The sequence below is a fragment of the Heloderma suspectum genome, chromosome 2, assembly GCF_057233095.1.
Source record: "Heloderma suspectum isolate Gila_16-S chromosome 2, 16-S_ref, whole genome shotgun sequence".
Lineage (NCBI taxonomy): Eukaryota > Metazoa > Chordata > Lepidosauria > Squamata > Helodermatidae > Heloderma > Heloderma suspectum.
Genome location: NC_139459.1, coordinates 379,085,550 through 379,104,368, shown reverse-complemented (window position 1 = coordinate 379,104,368; position 18,819 = coordinate 379,085,550).

The window sequence follows — 18,819 nt, the reverse complement described above, 5'->3', positions numbered from 1 at the left end:
CACATACATAAATATATATATTTCGTGAAAGTTTTGGAAATGCCTGCAGAGGATTCCCGTAGTTTTGGTGGTATACTATTGGCCGCTTTAAACAATTCTGAGCAGGGGGATATCCCTTGGTAGAAACTGAGCCTTCAGCCTTAGGAGAATGAGATGTGCACACATGGCTTTCAGCTGTTAATTTGGTGATCTCGGCTGAGTTCAAATGTTTATGGTTCGTTTTATATATTCGTTTAGTACAGTGCTCATCTGCCTGACAGCAAACGTTCTGTGGACACATTACAACCAGATCTTCACCTTTGGAATGCAGCGGGTCAGAGCTTAATGCATGACCAGTGCAAAAAACCACAGACACAGAAATTGAATTGCAACAAATCGATCCGTTTATTGATATTCAATGCCTAAATATAAGCTGATCTTCGTAAGGAAACTGACATTATTAATTTGAACACAGCCATAGTAACATTCATATTCACTAGATATGGGGTGTTTCTGGTTTTGGTTGGAACTGTGCAAGGAAACTCCAATTATCCAATCACACATAATCATAATTAACTAAATGTTGCCCTCACAATACTAATTCTCCTGCAAAAGGCACAACTGGGAAAAGTAGGCGGATTGTGGATTCTTTAGCCCACAAATTGCCAAAATTAGTGTGAGTAAATGAGCACACTTCCTTCTGCACACCCCTCTGCTTTCAATTCACGATTGCCCTGTTTGTAGGTTGTTAGTGTGATTCCAAGCTGGGACACTTTGGAGTTGTTGGGATTAAACAACCCAGCAACAGTGTTAATTGAGAGTAGAAGTGAGGAGCACCCTGGAGGCAGCACATTTGCTTCTGCATGTGCCTGACAAACCATGGGTTGTCATTATATGTGAACCAGCTCAGAGAGGGAAGAGCTAGATGCAGCAGCTGTGCCTTGGGGGAGCTGTTAACCATTGCAATAAAAGCATGTCCAGCTAAATCCCAAAGTCCTGTATATAGAACGGTTGCGGGCCTCCTCCTGGCCTGCTTTGTTCCCAGATTACCATTCTCTCAGGTCTTGGTATTTTAGGTTAGCCCTTTGCTGAGCGTGTTTACTTTGAAGCAAGCCACATTGATTTCCATGGGACTTGATTCCTAGGAAGCATACCTGCAGCACAATTGGAGTGATATTTAGTTAGAAGTAAGTCCCATTGAGTTTACTTGGGCCTTCTCCCAAGCAACCTCCCCCTCCACACCCCAATCCAAGTCCTGTTTCACATGCTTATGTGATGGAATCACCTATTCCTCATTGTAATGCTTTTATGCCTACAACAGGACCTCCTTTCACAATCCTATCAGCCTGCACTTCGCTACTTTCCTCCAGAGTCTACTTTATACATCTGATGTATTTCTAGTGAAGACTGAATTAGTTCTTGCGACACTGCTGTCTTCCGACAAGCATGAAGACCAAAGACCAAGCTAGACATTATGTGGCAGAAGGCTGTAACAGTCTCCCAGTGTTTGTTCGTTTAGTTTTAGTGAAAAACAGCCTTGGCAGGCCACAAGTTTGTTCATTTAAAGCATTTTCCCTGTTCCTCAGCCAAAAAGGCTCCCAGAACAGCTTACGTAAGATCAATAAACACAAACCTGCTCCTGTCTGCAGACTTGCAATCTAAAAGACATGATAGAAATTGGGGGTTCAGAAGGGCAGAGGAAGACAAAGACAAACAAACCCAGACACCAATTCTTAAATGTAACATTTAAGAATTGAGTGCACCAAAAAAAGTGGTGGAATTCTCTGACATCCCTAGTCTAGGGCAATTGGCGGAGCCTGAGGAGCAATTTAATAAAAAATTGGAAAGCCCCACCACCACCCAGCCCCACAAAAGGTGCGCGAAACAGGACACCTACCTGCTGCCGTTTGCACTGCTTTGCGAATGGTGGCCACGTCTGCGGCTGCAATTCACTTCATTATAGCCGTGATAGGTTACATGAATACTTACGTAGCCTATCATGGCTAACGAAGGGATGCCATTTGCATCCCTGCGGAAGCCGTGATAGACTACGTAAGTATTTACGTAGCCTACCATGGCAAAAAAAGTGAACACAAATGGCAGCGGCTACGGCGGCCACCATTTGCGTTCCTTTTTTTTTTGGCCGTGATAGCCTACATAAATATACATAGTGGCTGCCATTTGCGCCCATTTCTTTTGCCGTAATAGGCTATGTAAATATTTGTGTAGCCTATCACGGCCAAAAAAAAAGTGAACGCAAATGGGGGCTGCCGTAGCCGCCGCCATTTGCGTTCACTGTTTGTTTTTTTGCCATGATAGGCTACGTAGGGATGTACGAAAGTCTCTTTCCTGTATCGAAATTTGATTCGCGGTGGGGGGGAGGTGCTCCGTCCCTCTCCCCGAAATTCTGGCCGGGGTGGAGGCACTCCGTCCCTCCCCCCCGAAATTCTGGCTGGGGGGGGAGGCGCTCCGTCCCCCCACCCCCGAATCCTGGCCAGCAGGGCCGCAAATGGCGGCGGCTGTAGCTGCCTCCATTTGCATCCCTGCAGTCAGACGTGATAGGCTACGTAAATGTTTACGTAGCCTATCATGGCTGATTAAAAAAACAAACACATGTACACAAATGGCGGCGCCCATGGGCGCCGCCATTTGCGTTCCTTATTTTGTCACGTCTAGTCTACGTAAACACTTACGTAGACTACGGCGAAAATAAGGGGAACACAAATAGCGTAAGGTCTACGCTATTTGCGTTCCCTTTATTTTCGCCGTGGTCTACATAAATGTTTACGTAGACTAGACGTGACAAAATAAGAAATGCAAATGGCGGCGCCCATGGACGCTGCCATTGGCGTACATGCGTTTTTTGTGTTTTTTTTCACTCAGCCGTGATAGGCTACATAAACATTTTTTTTTTTACTGGAAACACGTAAACTTCTTTTTTTTACTGGAAATGGCGGCGGCCGGTCGGAAGACCGGCCACTGCAGCCGCCGCCACCAGGAGGATTCGCACAAGGTAAGTCCCGTCCCGGGGCGGGGGGGTGGCAGACCGTTTCACCACCAATTTCAGGGGGCCAAATGTGCTGGCGTTTGGCCTCCCCGAGAATCGTGGCGAAATTCTCTGACATCCCTAAGGCTACGCAAATATTTATGTAGCCCATCATGGCAAATTACAGTGACACAAATGGCAGCAGCTACGGCGGCTGCCATTTGCATCCCTGCAGGCTGCCCAGCAGCCGGATGTCCAACTGCAGGCAGCCCCGGACTGCGGCTCCGCAGAATCTCTGCAGAGTGGAGCTGGCCGGGGAGAATTTTGGGGGGAGGGACAGAGCGCCTCCCCCCCACCGTGAATGTCACCCTTCAAAAAGGTAAGTGACTTTCGTACATCCTTACTTAGATCTCCGCCCAAGCTCTCAGTGACGAAGCAGTTATATTATGCAGCGGATTTTTCAGGCACCGTGCAAAAAGATGACTCATGTTTCCCTTGAATCAGATGTTTAGGTCTTTGGTCTCAAATCTCCATAGAAAAAATATCTCTTGAGCTTTGGCAAGAACCAGAATGAATCACTATGTTTTTGATAGTTATAGGGAGGAAGAGCCAGGGCCTGCAGGACAGGCCACCACCACCACTGGGGAAGAAGCGGGCCTGCTGCTGCTGGGCCTGCTGCCGCCGCCACCGCTGCTGCTGCCACCACCACCAGGCCTTCCCTGGAGACGTCTGCCTGGCAGACCGCCAGTCCCTGCAGGACCAGGCCCCCAGGTACCGAGCCAGCTGTGCTGCTCCACCTGCCCTCCCTGGAGGAGCTACATAAGCTAGCTGGCTGAGGTGGCCTGGTAGAGCCGGGGCCTGCAGGAGAGGCCACCACCACCACCATCGGGGAAGAGGCGCACCTGCTGCTGCTGCTGCTGCTGCTGCCGCCGCCACCGCTGCTGCCGCTGCCGCCGCTGTTGCACAAAATGCTAGTTTTGCCCCCTGGAGGCTAGTCCAATTTGCCCCAAAGAGGAGAGTCAACTTCAGGCTGGGTCCAACTTGATTTTATTGTTTGCAAACAGTTCGACAAAGGAGCTCACGCTCAAAAGCAGAGTCGACCCTGGGCAACCCCCACGCTACAGTTTTATCAGCTCAGCTTGCATTCCTTAGCCAGCGTGTCACTTTGATTGGTTGCTAGCAGTTTGCTTGGCAACCTTATCTTAGGGTTACTGTCTGCTCATTCCAGGCATGTGCAGCTCTTACAATACTATGTGCTGCTTAAGACACATACAATGGCTTTTAGGTTACATTTTTACTACAATTCCCCCCTCAAAAGGCTTTTCTCAAATTTATACTCTCTTTGGTCCAGCGGTGGACTACGCACTTAAAGGCGCAAACTATTATCGCTGTGGCATTGACGGTTTTCTCTAAACAGCAAGTGAGGCCTAGGACGCCTTTGTTCTAGCTACTAGAATGTTGACAGCAAAAACACAGTTTTTTTGAACTTTTGGAACTCAGTTTTGTTCCGTTCATCAGGAACCCTTGAAACGAGAGCGCCCTCTTTCTGTAGAGCTACTTGAGTCCTTTCAGGGGTTCATTATTCCAACGGTGACCTTCAGGTGGGTCAGCTTTTGGTGTGACCCTCTCTGGTGCAGGTGATGCCTTTATTTAGTGTGATGAATCCACTTCTTCCCTTTAGCGACTTTTATAGCAATGGGAGTGGTAAGTAGGATCTGAAACAGACCCTTCCGCTCCTTGGTAGGTGGTTCATCTTTTTAGGACTGGATTAGCACCCAATCGCTGGAATTGAGATTATGCACTGGAGCATCTAAAGGCCAGGATTGGTGCGGTGTCGCAAACCTGTGAAAACAAAACAGACTGCAAAGCAGTAACATAACCTTGAATCTTAAAACTTTTACTTTTAAATTCACATTTAAGCTATCAGCCATAGGTAATATTCGAGGTGGGCGCTTATGGAACGTTTAAAAGGTGTCAATTTAATACTTCCCTTGGGGGTGCACCGTACTCAAGTCAAGGTGATTGGCAAGGCCTGTGGCCTTTCAACTTAATCTTTAAACAAATTTTAATGAGCATTGTCTTTAAGGTGCAGTTTATCTTCTCAACTTGACTTGTGGATTGAGGTTTCCAAGGGGGGTGTAGCTTCTAGTTAGTTTGTTATGCCTGGGCCACTACTTGCGTCACTTGTCCAACAAAATGGGGCCCCTGATTTGATTCACTCTCTTTAGGTAACAAGAGCCTAGGGATTACTTTTTAACAGGATCTTGGCTACTGTCTGTGCAGTGCAGTTAATTGGTTTTATCATTACTAGCAGGTACCGATAGCCATGAGTCTGGGGCAACTCTGAAAAGTCAATTTGAAATCTCTGAAAAGGATAGTAAGCGCATGGGCGACTTCTCATTTGAGCTGGGGGCTCAAACATCTTTGAATTGTTTTTGAGGCACAAATGGCAGTCAGCCACTGTTCTCAGGTCTTGGTCTAACCTGAAGGAGGTGCTATCTGCCTCGGGCGCACCCAAAATCGGGGTGTTAAAGGGGGATGATCCCTTTATTAGCTAACCATAACTTTTGAACTTCTCAATGAGCGGCTTCAAGCTTGCACAGGTGGCTTTCTTCAGAGGATACTGCCTCATGCACACAGGGCTCTCCCTTTTTAAAAGAAGGTTTTAACTGGTGTTATGCATTTGCTCGGGCAGGGGTTCTGCCTGCCCACACACATGGATCAACATTCTCTAAAATCTCAGTCCCTTTGGCCTCTGACACAATCTCGATTGCTTGAAGGGCCATCTGCTAATTTGAGCCCTGCATTGCTGGCAGCTGTACTACAATCTGATTATCATGGAAGAAGATTTTAGCTTGCAGTTTTGTTAACAAGTCCCGCTCCAAGAGGGCAACCAGGTATGCAGATGAAACTACAAAGGCATGTTCCAGTATGTTATTTCCAGTCTTCGTGAGGAGGGGCTTACACACGGGCAATTTAGTTTGTTTTTTTTTCTTTAATTCCTTTTACAGTTACATGCTTTCCACTTTCTCTCGCCGGGGGGGCTTCAAAGGGATCATAGAAAATGTGGCTCCAGTATCTACTAGGGCCTCACAGTCCTTGCCACCAACCCTTACTTTTACCTTGGGATTCTCCCGAGCGTTTGTTCGTAGGGTGGTGGCCCTTCAGCTAGACTCCCCCCCAACCCCGGAGGATCCTGCCCGCATTTGGCAGCCTTCAGGGTGAGTTTCTTTTCTCTTTCAACTCTGGAAAATCTTTTTAGTGTCTCTTCTCTTGACAATACGCACATTTATTGAGCCCCGGTCGGCCCTTTCCTTTTTTTGCCCCCCCCCCCGGTCGCTTCTGTGCTCTCAAGCCGCGGTTTATATCTCCGCCCATGGTGGCTGCCAGCATTGCCTTTTCCTTTTTTCAGGAATGGCACTCTTTTCATGTGCTCTCATGTGCACCATAGCTCTAAAAACTTCATGATCTGGGGTCTGATAAGGCTAAAGCAGGCGGTGATATTAAGGCTTGCTTCAATTTAAGAAAAGCCTTTTTTATTTTAATTGTCCACTTCTAGTGGGTAATATTCTTGTTAAAGCTTCATATGGGGGCTTCACCCCTTTTTATGGCTACTATAGCCTCCCTCTTGTAACAGGCACACTTATCTTTTGGCTTGCCTGTTCTGCAGATCATGTTTCAAATTCTCTGTGCCATGCACCAGTTTTAACTCTTTGTCTTCTCTGCAAGTTAGGCTGTTTGCCATTGCTTTGACAGAGACTCACTTGCTTAGATCTTCTTACTAATCTCAATGACACACATTTGGGATAAGCTCTCTTTTTTCTTTAAGCCTTTTTGTCTGCTACTTTCTTTTGCCTTCTTTTATACCTTTTTTCATATTATCAAAATCTAACACCATGACTGGAAAACATTTGTTTTGCATCGTAGGACATGGTGGAGCAGATCTAACAATTATACAGCTCCTCTGACTGCATGGTCAGGGCCCATCAAAATCAAGGGAAGGGCATTCTCATACATGCAAAGAGTTCCAAGCCACCATTTTTGCATCGGCAACTCCACACTGCATGAGTTTTGGCAGAGTGTCAGGTTTGCCTCTGAGCAAATGGAACGTCAGAACAGTTCAGATTTCGAGAAGGAGCTGGAACACATGGGACAGGAACTTTCTTAGGCTTCAGAAACACAGCTGGGCTTAGAAGTATCACAGGAGAGTGGGGGACTCTTCCCCTCTCACCTCTTAAGTTAAGAGAATTTGCTGCCCCCCTCTTTAAAGGGAAACTAACTTTCGTAGTTTCTCTTTGAACTTTTTGAAGGCTGTTTCCTTTGTAGTCTGTGAATCTATAGCAATTTGTATCTGTATGCTTCATTAAGGTAAATGAAATCAAAGCCTTGGAAATCATAGAATCATAGAATAGTAGGGTTGGAAGGGGCTTACAAGGCCATCAAGTCCAACCCCCTGCTCAGTGCAGGAATCCAAATCAGAGCATCCCTGACAGATGGCTGTCCAGCCTCGTCTTGAAGGCCTCCAGTGTGGGAGAGCCCACCACCTCCCTAGGTAATGGGTTCCATTGTCATATTGCTCTAACAGTTAGGACGTTTCTCCTGATGTTTAGCCGGAATCTGGCTTCCTGTCACTTGAGCCTATTATTCTGTGTCCTGCACTCTGGGATGATCGAGAAGAGATCCTGGCCTTCCTCTCTGGGACAACCTTTCAAGCACTTGAAGAGTGCTATCAAATCTCCCCTCAGTCTTCTCAAGGCTAAATATACCCAGTTCTTTCAGTCAAATGCAGCTTTTTATCTGAGTGTTGAAATCACAAATCAAACTGTACACTGAGCTGATCACAAACAAACACACAATCTACAACAACGGGACTTTAAGGCTATGACAAGCCTCACAGTACTTTTTATGGCAAGTCTTTAACTATCCAAAGTTCCAGTCCATGTGCAGAGTGCCTCTAACAAAGAAGGCTTTGGGCCATGAAGAAGGGATGTTTTTAACAAAAGCTCTGTGTCTCTTCATCAGTTCGAATGGGGAAGGTGTAACCTTACACCTCTTCTAGATTCCTCCACAGATAAGAACAGAGCAGTGCTGCTCAACTTTCCAGCTGTGATGCTTTTCTTGTTTGTTAGTTTTTTGCAAATCTCACTCTTTTGTCAGGTCCTCACAGACACCTTCCAGCCTCTCTGCTTGCTAAGGCTAAACCAGCCACGGCGAAGGGGGGTTAGGCAAGTCCCCCTTGGCTCTGCTCTGAGTAGGCTGACAGAGATAAGCTTACACAGACCCTGATATTTTAAGAACTTGCTCTGTCTTTGTTTCTTGATTTTGCCACAGTCTTTAAGTCATCAAACAAATCTCTTTCTTCAAAAGTTGCAACTTTTTCAACTGCTTTTGCTTCTCCTAACAAACTTGGATACGGTGGCAGACAAACTGTCTCTGGAGGGCCCCCTCTCTCCCCCAACAACTTCTCCTCCCAACCTAACAGACCGAATAAGACCAGGGGGAGCTCAGGGCACCTTGGGCAGGGTCTCCCAGTCTTCAAGCTCCTTCCGTGGGGCTTGAATCAGGGAGAACAGGGGCTTTGGGCTTCACCTCGGAGCATACCATCATGACTTTACAATATTGAACTTTGTATTCAACCTTTTCTCGCCTTCAGTGGAGTTTGGTTGGCACTCATCCAAATGCTGATAACTTCACTTTCCCTGAGGCAAATTTATCTCTTACTACTTGATTCAGACACCACTCGGGGTCTTTTGCCAGTAACATATTTACACATTTACACTTCTGTAACTAAGGGGGATTCTTTCCGCACCAATTCAACTAACAATCAATATAGGCAAATTGATCCCATTGCCCATTATTTACAACAATAACGTGCACTTTTCTAATTGTGGCCTCATTAAAGGAGCCGATATCTGGCCAGTTGACTCCAAATGATGGCCATTCTAATTGACAGAGTGTAACCAGCTTGCTTTTCGACATCTTAGTACCATAATTATCTTTGACTTTACTAAAGTTCTTTAGCATGCATCCCAAGGGAGTGGCAGAGCTTTTTAAACGGGAGCTACCCGATCCCATTGTGCCTACCTCTATTTGAAACCATACACGGAGCCTGACAAACCACCGACGCTTACACGGAGTCTGACAAACCTCAGACGCTTACACAAAGTCTGACAAACCTCAGACGCTCCAAAGGCAACTCAAACAGAAAGACAGAAGGGAAATCAAATACTTACTCTGCCCAGCACCCTAGTGCCGTCTCTTCAGACCCGTTCAGCCTGGTTGACTCAATCAATGGAGTCCACGCCTTTAACCTCCTGGGTGTCCCGACCCCCGTTCTCTGGTGCCGTGGCAGACCTCAAAGGCGGTCCGGCGCGCCCCACAGGCACCTTTGCCGGTTCTGTCGTTTGACCCCAGGGTGGTCCAAGGGACTTCTGACTGACTCGCCAATTTGTTGCACAAAATGCTAGTGTCGCCCCCTGGAGGCTAGTCCAATTTGCCCCAAAGAGGAGAGTCAACTTCAGGCTGGGTCCAACTCGATTTTACTGTTTGCAAACAGTTCGACACAGGAGCTCACGCTCAAAGCAGAGTCGACCCCTGGCAACCCCCGCGCTACAGTTTTATCACCTCAGCTTGCATTCCTCAGCCAGCGTGTCACTTTGATTGGTTGCTAGCAGTTTGCTTGGCAACCTTGTCTTAGGGTTACTGTCTGCTCATTCCAGGCATGCGCAGCTCTTACAATACTATGTGCTGTTTAAGACACATATAATGGCTTTTAGGTTACATTCTTACTACACCACCACCACCACCTGGCCTTCCCTGTGGACTCTGGCCTGGCATTATTTTTAAGGGGATTTTTAATTGTTGTGTGTGTGTGTTCTTTTTCCTGGGGGATTTTGTTGTGGTTTTAGGGGTGGGTAGCCTGCCTGAAAGGCGGGAGCGAGGGGGCATGTGTCCACCTGATGGAGGCAGTGGGGGGAGTGCTGGGGGCCAGAACATACCGAGGCTGGGCGGCAGGCGCTGGCGGAGCGCTAGGGGCAGGCCATGCCAGGTAAGGGGAACAAGGGAGAGATTTGTAATATCTGTCCCCTGCTCCGGGCCTGTCCCGAGCCAAAAGATGGCTGGGGGAGGCATGACCCCATCTTCTGGCCTTGGTTTGCTGCTCTGCAATGCCAGGTCTGTTACCCAGAAAACCTCCCTCATCCATGACATGATCCTGGATGAGGGTGCAGACCTGGCATGTATTACGGAGACCTGGCTGGCCAAGGCTGCTGCTCCAACCCTTGCAGCCATGTGTCCAGCTGGATTTTCGTATGCACAGCAGCCGAGGGCTGGGGATCGGGGAGGGGGAGTGGCTGTTATCTACCGAGAGTCCTTGGTCTTCACCAGATCCCCTCTCCGGGAGACCAAGGTTGCTGAGTGCATGTACTGGAGGTTGGGCCCGAAGGGCAGTCTGGGGATTCTGCTCATGTACTGTCCACCCCGCTGCATGACTGTCTCCCTGGCTGAGGTGCTTCAGGTGGTCTCTGATGTGCATGTACAGTCCCCTAACTTACTGGTGTTGGGGGACTTCAACGTACATTCGGAGGCCATCCTCACAGGAGCACCTCGGGACTTCATGGAGACCATGGCCTCCTGGGAGCTGCACCATATTCTAACTGGGCCCACCCATGTAGCCGGTCATGCACTAGACCTTGTGTTTGTTTCTGGAGAAGTGAGGAGTGATCTGGAAGTCGGGGGTATATCCACCACCCCCTTGTCATGGTCAGATCACTATCTGGTGACGTTGGACTTCTCGGTTCCACAACCCCTCTGCAGGGGTGGAGGACCCATTAAAATGAGTCCCAGAGGACCCCAGGCGTCTTATGGATCCAAATGGATTCCTGAACGCACTTGGGGATTCTCTGGGGCATGCCAACGGCCACTCACTCGAGACCCTGGTGGGTGGCTGGAATGCCGCAATCACTGGGGCATTAGATCGGGTGGCTCCAAAATGCCCTCTCCCCCTGAACAGGGCTCTGACTGCACCATGGTTCAATCCGCAGTTACGAGCTCTGAAGCAGGAGGTGAGACGGCTAGAGCGCCGGTGGCGGAAGTCTCGCTCCAAAGACGATCAGACACAGGCTAGAGCTGTATCTTCAGCCTATCACGTGGTGATGAAGGCAGCAAAAAAGGAATATTATGCTGCCTCCATCGCGTCTGCAGAGTGCTGTCCCAGGAGGCTGTTCCAAGTGGTCCAGAGCCTGGTCGGTCCTGTGCCTCCGGAACCACTGGAGCATTCTAAGGCCTCCTGTGAGGCCTTGGCAAGGCACTTTGCAGATAAAATTGATCAGATTAGGTGTGTTACTCTGCACGCTGTGGATACAGTTAGTGAGCAAGAGGTGGCCTGTGGCAAACCGGTTTTGTGGGATCGGTTCCAGCTTCTTCCTCCTGATGAAGTGGACAAGGTGCTTTCATCGGTACGGCCGACCACCTGCTTACTTGATCCTTGCCCATCTTGGCTCATTATGAGCTGCAGAGAGAGACTGGGTGAGGGGATCAAGGCGGTGGTGAACGCCTCCCTTGAGGAGGGAGTGATGCCATCAGCCCTCAAGGAGGCAGTGATAAGACCGCTCTTAAAGAAGCCCTCCTTGGATCCTCAAGTTTTGAACAACTTTCGCCCAGTCTCAAATCTGCCATTTTTGGGCAAGGTGATTGAGCGGGTGGTGGCGGTGCAGTTGAAGGCACACTTGGAAGAAACTGATTATCTAGACCCATTTCAGTCAGGCTTCAGGCCTGGGCATGGGACAGAAACGGCCTTGGTCGCCTTGGTAGATGATATGAGGAGGGCTCTGGATAGGGGTGAATGCTCCTTCCTTGTTCTCCTCAACCTCTCAGCGGCTTTCGATACCGTTGACCACGGTATCCTCCTGGACCGCCTGGAGGGGTTGGGCATTGGGGACACCGTATTGCGGTGGTTCCGGTCCTTCCTCTCCGGCAGGTACCAGAGGGTAGCACTGGGAGAGAAGGTTTCGGACCCGTGGCCACTTACTTGTGGGGTGCCACAGGGTTCCATCCTCACCCCGATGCTATTTAACATCTATGTGAAGCCGCTGGGGGCTATCAGGAGGTTTGGGGTGCAGTGTCATCAATATGCGGATGACACGCAACTCTACCTCTCGTTTAAATCTTCACCAAGGTTGGCCGTAGAATCCCTGTCCAAATGTCTGGAGGCGGTGAGTGGCTGGATGGGGAGGAGTAGGCTGAAGCTGAACCCTGACAAGACCGAGGTACTTTTGGTGGGAGACAAGAGGAGGCTGGGGGATGTTGACCTGTTGTTGAATGAGGTACGGCTACCCTTGAAAGACTAGGTCTGCAGCCTGGGGGTCATTTTGGACTCCCAGCTGTCCATGGAGGCTCAGGTGTCAGCTGTGAGCCGGACAGCGCTGTACCAACTCAATCTGATACAGTGGCTGCGCCCCTTCCTTCCCGACCATCTGCTCCCATCGGTAGTACATGCTCTGGTCTCCTCTCATTTAGACTACTGTAATGCGCTCTATGTGGGGTTACCCTTGAAGATGGTTCGGAAACTGCAGCTGGTACAGAACGCGGCGGTTCGCCTGATTAAAGGCAGCCGCCGGCGAGATCACATCACTCCAGTGCTGAAGGAGTTGCACTGGTTACCAGTTGTTTTCCAGGTCAAATTCAAAGTGTTGGTTTTGACCTTTAAAACCCTATATGGTTCCGGCCCAGCCTATCTTAAGGAGTGCCTCCAGCAGCACCAGACAGGCCGCTTAACAAGATCAGCCTCGGATGGCCTTCTCTCTGTCCCATCAGCCAGGACAGCTAGACTGGTGGGGATGAGGGAGAGGGCCTTTTCTGTGGTGGCCCCCACTCTGTGGAACTCCCTCCCTAGGGAACTCCCATCATGCCCCCTCTTTAATGAGCTTCCATCATGCATTAAAAATGTGGCTGTTCAGGCAGGCATTTGGGGTGGGTTAGGGTATTTGAGAAAATGTTTTTATTGTAGAATTTTATTGTTTTAAACTGTTTTATTGTATGTTGTACATCGCCCAGAGTGGCTGGGTGATTAATAAATTTAATAATAAATAAATAAATAAATAAAGGGTCAAGTCTGCAGCTTCATGAAGTCTCCACCTGGCTCAAGACGCAGGTGCCGAGCAGGAGAAAAACATGTTTGTGAGAAGTCCAGATGTGGCTCCATTGTTTGACCTGGGTCAGTGATGGGGGAAAGGTGAGCTTGGCCTGACCATTCCTAAAGAAATATGTTAAAAATGCCGGGATCAAACATATATTTTGGGATATATACTAGTGGTTGGGAACATGCAGGCCTCCAGATATTATTGGACTGCAATCCCTCGACACCACAACCAGTGGTGACAGAGGATGGGAGTTCCAGTCCAAGAACATCTGGAAGGCCACACCTTCCCTGTCCCTGATGTCAATGGATGTGCACACAACTTGGGACCCTTTCCCGGCCTGCTGCCTTTCGTGACCCTGCCAATTGCACCTCTGTTGATGGATCAACCAGGTTTGGCAGTGATCAGTAAACTGATGATAGCTGATGACAGAACTCATTGACATCCTTGCCCAACCTGGGAACTACAGCTGTGTTGGACTATAACTCCCATCATCCTCAGTGACCATGCTGGCAGGGAATTATGGGAGCTGCAGTCATGCACACCTGGAAGGCACCCATTTAGTGAAGGTGGCCCGATGGGTATTACCAGTGAGCTTATCAAAACTGTGCATACTCTTGTTTGGGAAAGAAGTAGAATAAAGCTGACATATGTTCACAATAATGAAATCCTAGACCACCAGCCTAAATCTCTGACTGCCAGTAACTAAACCATAGGAGAAGCATTTCAACCTTTTAGAATGAGGGGAAATACGCAAAAGCTGAAAAAACTCCAAATGATCAGCTGCTTGGGAAAGGGAACTTGGCTATCTGGGGAACACCATCGGGTCGTATTGGAACCGTGAGTCAGCTGGATTTGGCCTGGTGGCCTTATGTGCAACACCCCTGCTGTGGGGCATTGTGGGTAATTCAAACAGGCAGCTAGACCCATCCGCCACATGGTGCTCAGTGTGAGGTCACCACAGCCAGATAGGGCTGCCAGGGCCCACTGACACAGGAGAGAGCCCAGCACAGGACACTGGGAGCCCCTCAAACCTTGAGCCGGCCCTGGTTTATCCTCATGAGATCCCTCCCCCACAAACCACCATCTAATCTCAGATTCCACCTCTCCCCATGGGCTGAACCATAAATGGAACCTCCATTTCCTGTCACGTCATGGCACAAAGACATGGCTCCAAGGCATGGATCCTTGGATCTTAATGGATCCCCAAAGCACCATCACATCATATGCCACCTCTGCATACAGAGATGCATTCCTATTTGCTGGAGTCCCATTATTACTCCCTTATGCTGCTCTTCATGCTGATGTTTATGTTTCTGCCTCCAAGCACAGAGGCATCGATGGAGGAACACATGTTTATGCCAAGTGACTGAAGCTGCACATGTTCTGGTGCAGTAAATGGATGACTGAGCTTGGCCAGGCCTTGGCCAAAGGAACACCACTGTGAGAGACACACAACGCAGAGTACTTTTGTACTGTCCGATATCAACACACGAAACTTCCTTCTGCTGAGTCCGAATGTACAGCCACCTTGCGCCGATATTCCCTGTCATGAGAGGCAAGAGCTCCACAGAATCTCAGGCTGAGAAATGACGAAGCTGGTTACTAGTGCCCAGTTCCCCATCTGGAAAACATACAAAGCAAGCTCTATGCTGTCCCATTCCTTTCTCTTCTACACCATCGACCTTCAGGGCCTTCCTCAAAGCTTGCAATGATGGGCCCTGACAGACTGTTAGCAGGCTGCCCAATGGTAGGGCAGGCACCGCAGACTCCAGTAAAAGTTGGCACTCATGGGCAAGGCTCCTTTTAAGAGATCCTTGACTGAGCCAAGGCAGGAAAGTGACAGCAAAGTGCTGGTGACTAATAAGCCTGCAGGTCACGTACACCAGGTCACATCTAGCAAAACCCATCTAATTCGAACTGCAAATATTCAATAGCCTTCGAACAGGCATCCAAATGCATGATTAAGTCAATGTCCATGTGTAACACCAGGAAGTTTTCAACGTTGCAAAAACAACACTATCTTTGAACAGCCGCAAGCTCATTATATTCTTTGAGCACTTATCCCAAATCACCATCTTTCAGAATTGAGATGGCTCGGGCAATGAATTGTCCCAACCCCACTGTTTCAGCCTGTTAAGTTCTTGCTGCAACACAGGCTGAGACCCACTGCAACCTTTTCTTCTTGAACGGACACATTTTCACTTCACCCACTAAGATGCCGGAGTTTCAATGTGCCCCCAAATTTAGCTGCAAGTCTAGCCTATTTTCAGGACATTCTTGTAGAAATTGTAGCCTGATTCCACCATCCCAGGTAAGATGAACGGCTCTGAATCTTTTTGTCCTTCCCACTCTGGCAAGCATATGTTGAACCTTTCATCTTCTTGCCCAGTAATGTTAGGGATGCCCCATTAGCTCAGAAGCCAAAATGAGCCTGGAGGATCCATACAGGACTGTGGCCTACTTTACAAACTGGACCCTTCAGGTTCATCCACCCAGAGAATTCAGCTAATTTCCCCCAAATCCTCACTGTCCAGTTTTCTCTTCACCCGTTGAGGGTTTGGCATGTTTTATGTACGGTCTGCTTGATTTGATGTCTAAATCCTCGGCCAAGTTAATTTCCCCCATTAATCAGTAGATTTGAAATTCTTGAGTGTGTTGAATCAGTTCCCCAGTTATTGGAGAAGCCAGTGTGTGAAGGAAACATTTGGTCCCCTTCTGCCAAATGCTCTATTGCCAAAGTTGAAAGGTCCTTTAATGAATGTGTTTTGAGAAAGGGCACAAACTTGGAAAAGTGTCTACATGAGCATATTCGGTAACAGGACCCCTGATTGCAACCCATTCCAGGGGTGAGGGGCCACTGTAAATATACTTGCCTACTGTCCTCAAAGGTGGACAAGTGAGAAGGGCCTTTATTGCTGATCTTCAAATATAAGAAGCTGGTATGGGTGAAGGCAGTCCTACAAGTCGTTTGGTTGCAAACCAGTCTTTAAAGGTCAAAAGCAGCACCTTAAATAGGGCTCAGAAATTCACTGGTCACCAGTTCAGCTGGTGCGATATTGGTACCTTATCATCTGACTGCCTCAGCCTCACCAACGCTCAGGCACCTGGCTTTGCCACCAGCTGAGGTTTCCTGCTCCACATACACTGTGTGAGAGGAATCCAGCCCAGATGTCAGGAGTGCATGAAAACCCTGAGTGAGGTTCATCTTCTCCAAATGGGGCCACAGCTTGCGTATCAGTCTCAGCTTGTTCACCCTCCTCTACCCCAAAATATCCTCCAGTGTTCCACAGCAATCCACAGGCTCCCTGTGGAAAGTGTAGACTGGAACGAGAGGTAGAGATGAGTATCATCCACATATTGATGACACTTCAGCCCAAACCTCCAGATAGCTTCCTTCAGCGGTTTCATGTAAATGTATCAAAAATATGGGGAGCAATACGGAAGCCTGTGACACCCTACTGTCTAATAGCCATGGCATGGAACAGAAATCCCCCAGCACCACATTCTGAGACTGCTTCTCCAGGAAAGCCCAGAATTATCTTAACACTGTGCCTCCTAAGCCCAACCCAGATTGGCACAAGGGAGCCATGTTCAGAAGCCACTGGGAGGTCCAGAGGAATCAACAGGGTTGCATTTCTTTCATCAGTTCCCCAGAGTCAGTCATCAACCAGGGTGACAAAGGCTGTTTCTATCCCATAATTGTAACAGATCTAAATAATCCACGTCACCCAAAAGCACTTAGAGCTGCTGCGAGGGCTCAACATGTCCCAGCATCTGGTTCAAGAATGGCAAATTGCAAACTGGATGTTCCCCACTCTGCTATCATTTCGATTCCTGTAGGGATATCCTGGGAGTCCAAAGAGGGGGTGGAGTCCAACTGACTCCCCCCCGTCCAGCCTTCCAGACCTCACTCACCGAGCCCTGGGGTGCTGAGATGCCTGGCCACCAAGCACGCCGGAGCTTGGCGAGTGGCTGGAGCACTGCAGCACACCAACGCTCTCCCCCTGGACTCCTCTTGAGCAGGCCAGGTCACGAGCACTGGGGACTGGCCATTCCAATATCCATCCTGCCTCCATCTGCTGTTAAGGAAGCCTGTAACAGCTGATCTGGGGACTAATTCCAAATCTTTGCCAGAAAAAGGAGGATCCACTTGTTGGTAAAGTACAGGTGTGAGTGGTAGGCATACAGATGCAGGATGTGTGAGTATGGCTCTGCTCGGCTGAAGGTTTGCACATCTATTAAACTTTATCTTTCTTTATCTTTCTTTAATAAATGCATTTTGTTTATGTCCTTATCTTAGTCCTTATTTGTACAATGTAAATAAACCTGAGTGAATGTGAACACTTCATCTCAGTCCCCAAAGGAACATCACCTACATCATCAGGACCAAGCTGAAGCTGTTTCAAGTGTGCCTTTAAGTGTGCCAGTGCCAGGGACTAGGACTGTGGACCGCTTTGGCCTGAGGCCCAAAGCCCGAGTCGAAGCAGGCTGCTTTGGGTCACATTGTGCCCTTTCTGAGGTGAAGCGGAGAGGGCATTCAGTGACCCAGAGCAGGTCAGGGGCTCACTGAAGCACTCGGTGAGCTTTGGAGATTCGGCCCCCGACCCAGCACCCCAGGTCCTTACCTGAGCCGCCTTCTGCCCCGCCACTACCCTCTCTGCCTTCTCAGCCTTTACTGTCACCTCATTCGCTGCCACTGCCTTGTCTGCCACCATCTCCTGAGGCCTGGACACGTGGCGACTCAACTTCTTCCAAGTAAGTGGTATAGGATTACAAACTACTCTCTTCTGAAAGGAGTTAATGACAGCCAAACTAAAGTTTTTCTGCTCCTCTGTCATTCGGGAAAAACAGGGAGGGTGATTTACCAGGGATGGTCTCCAAAAAATGGGGATAATTGGATTGCAGGTTAGGAGCAAAGAAGTGGCCATTACTTACCAATCACGCCTGTTTAACGGGGACTCTGAAAAGATGTATGGGTCGTGATACTCAAACATTTGCGAAGATATGACTCCACTAATGAGGATGTCACCAGGCCGGTAGTAATTCGATGCTCCCTTTTGATGTCTCTTCAGATTTGGGGGACACGTTAAACGCTTCATCTCACAGGCTGCAGGAGGCAGCAGCAGGAGCACCAGCAGCAGGACCAGTGACACCATTTCGGGTTTCCTGCTGAACTGCCACTGTGACTCTTCCTCTCACCTCCCTGGTCAGAAGAAGCTGGAAAACTCATGCAAGGCCGAGGCTGCTGAGTCTCTCCGAATACAGCGAGTGCCGAGCAGAAGGGGAGTTCTGTTAAACTTCACCACAAGCACAGTCTTCCCAGCCTGCCCGAGAACTCACCCCAAGCTCTCGGTAGCACATAAGATATTATATGCACCAGTGTTTTTTTTCAGGCATAGTGCTAGAAGTTACATTGTGTTACGTTCGATTCTGATGTTTAGGTCATCGGTCTCAGAGGCAATCTCCGGTAATAAATATATATATATATATATATATATATATATATATATATATATCTCTTGAGCTTCGGCAAGAACCAGAACAAATCACTATGTTTGTGATAATTATAAGGGGAAGTGTCACTTCTGCAACTTCATGAACTCTCCATGTGGCTCAAGACGCAGGTGCTGAGCTGGAGAAAAACATGTTAGCGAGAAGTCCAGATGTGGCTCCATCTTCTCACAAGGGTCACTGATGGGGGAAAGGTGAGTTTGG